Genomic DNA, 2,579 nt, shown 5'->3' on the forward strand with positions numbered 1-2,579 from the left:
GCCATGTTGCCAGTAAAGTCTTTGTTTGTATTGGCTGTGACTTTCTGTTCTGTATCACTCTTGGGGCCTTTTTACTTTTATAGAACCCCCCGTAATATCTCCTGTAGGGCTGGTTTCGTGGTTACAAAATTGGTTAGTGACTGGCGATTCTGAAATGTCTTTATTTCTCCATCAATTCTGAATGACAGCCTTGCTGGATAAAGGATCCTTGGCTGCATGTTTTTCTCTGAAAGAGCTTTAAATATGCTCCCCCAACCCTTTCTCTCATTCCAGGTCTGTGTAGACAGGTCTGACGTAATTCTGATGCTTTTGCCTTGGTACGTGAGAAATTTCTTTGCCCTGGCCGCTTTCAATACTGTATCCTTGCATCTAATATTTGCGAATTGCACTATGACGTGACGTGGCGTAGGTTTGTCGTGGTTGAGCTTGGGAGGGGTCCTCTCTGCCTCTTGGACATGAATGTTTGTTTCCCTTGCTAGATTAGGGAAGTTTTCAGCTACAATTTGTTCAAATATCTCTTCTAGACCTCTGTTTTTCTCCACCCCCTCGGGGATGCCGATGATTCTAACATTGGATCGTTTCATTGAGTCAGTAATCTCCCGTAACCTACATTCGTGGGCGTGGATTTTTTTAAGACCATCTTCTATTTTCATTTTTTCCTCTATTAACCCATCCTCCAATTCACTAACCCGTTCCTCTGCTTCTGCGACCCTGGCCGTCAGAGCCTCTAGTTTTGCCTGCATTTGGCTCATAGAATTTTTAATTTCTGTCAGATTCGCTCTCATTTCTGTCCTTAGGGATTCTATATTCTCAGTAACCTTTTCGTTAATAGTTTTTTCAATTCTACTCATCATTTTGACCATCGTTACTCTGAATTCCATTTCTGATAATTTGGTTACATCCATATCCATTATTTCTGTGGCAGAGGCCACAGAATCACTGTCTTTTCTTTGCTGGGGGGGGCTTCTCCTTCTTGTCATTCTGATGAAGAGAGGTTGCGGGGTTTCCAGAGCCCAAATTATTGACTGGGTCCCAGGCCGTGCCCCTTGTTTTATAGGGATCTTAGGGATGTGGGCTTCTTCTTTAAAGATTTTATTTATTCATTTATGTGGCAGCCAACCAGCGAGAGAGGGAACAGAAGCAGGGGAGTGGGAGAGGAAGAAGCAGGCTCCCAGCGGAGGAGCCCGATGAGGGACTCCTTTCCGGAACGCCGGGATCACGCCCTAAGCCGAAGGCAGGCGCTCAATGACTGCGCCACCCAGGCACCCGGGTTGTGGGCTTCTTGATTTTTCAGCCTGCCTTCTGTGTTCTGGGGGAGGGGCCTGCCGCGCCGATACTCAGGCAACCCTGTTTGGGTAGAGTCTCCGTGTCCCCTGCGAGGGGGGATGGGGATGGGCACTCTCTGAGCCGGTATTTCCAGGCTTTTGTTCTCTGGCGGCTTTCCCTGGCGGTTTGCTGTGCCTCTTCTGAGAGTCAGAGCAGCAGCGGCCGAATTTCAGCCTCTGTCACAGAACAGAGGGATTGCGGCCCGTTCTCTACTAATGTTCTGGCCACTTTAACTCTGTTTCTGTTGGTGCTGCTCAACCCTGCAGCGTCCCGGGATGTGCGCCCCACACCCGGCGTCCCAGCCCTCACTTCCAGGGCTGGCGTCTCTGTCCTTTGTGTTTCTAATGCCGCCAGCCGCCCGCCGCCCCGCGCGCGTTCCCGGATCTCCCGGTCTTAGCCTGGATCCAGTGAGCACACCGGGATTCCGGTGATCCGCGAGATGCCTGGTGGCGCGCACCCGGCTCACGGTCTCAGTCTGCTGTTTTGCGGGTGCCAACCGGGAGCCCACCCGCTCCCCCGTGCAGGTGGCTACCGCTTCCCGGCGCCCGAACGCGGCGGCTCCCTCCCCCTTCCGTTTATCTTCCGATATCTGTGCACGGTTTCATGGCTCCCCGCTTCGTACCTCAATACTCAGCGCTGGAGATGTTCATTTGTAGAGATCCAGATGCGTCTTCCTGCGTCTCAGGCTGGTTCCGTGGTTGTTTAGGCTGGTCTGGTACCTATCCAGCTCGACTCGGAGGTCCGGCTGAAAACGGTGTCTCCTACTCCTCCGCCATCTTAACTCCCCTTGTTTTTGTTTTTGATGTCAGACTACTGTGACTTCTTAATGGTCTGTTGTGGTTGTTCATGTATGTCTGAACTTTTCTCTCAGCTCTGCATTTGAGAACACTTATTGGGAAATGTCTAAAATTCTCTCCTGTTTCTGGAGAAACATATTTTTCTGGTTCCTCAGGTTATTCCCCTTCATTTGATTTACTTTATAGCTTTACATGTTTGGTGATTCAACCCCCTCCCCCCGTTTGCTTTTCTTACAGAAGAATGTCAATACTTGTCCTCTACTGGTAGTTGAAATGGGTCTAATGGAGGGAATGTGGATCCTTGTTTGAATATTTCAGACATAAATAAAGAAGAAAGAGAAAGGGAAAAGGTTAGGTTATCTTGAACTTTTAGCTACCAGTTAGTTTAAAGATTTAGCATCCCAGTAGGAAAAGAGTAGGAGCTAGAACCAGCATTTATTTCCATGTTTGTTGTGG

The sequence above is a fragment of the Ursus maritimus genome, unplaced genomic scaffold (genome assembly GCF_017311325.1).
Source record: "Ursus maritimus isolate PB19 unplaced genomic scaffold, ASM1731132v1 scaffold_17, whole genome shotgun sequence".
In the NCBI taxonomy this organism is placed as follows: domain Eukaryota; kingdom Metazoa; phylum Chordata; class Mammalia; order Carnivora; family Ursidae; genus Ursus; species Ursus maritimus.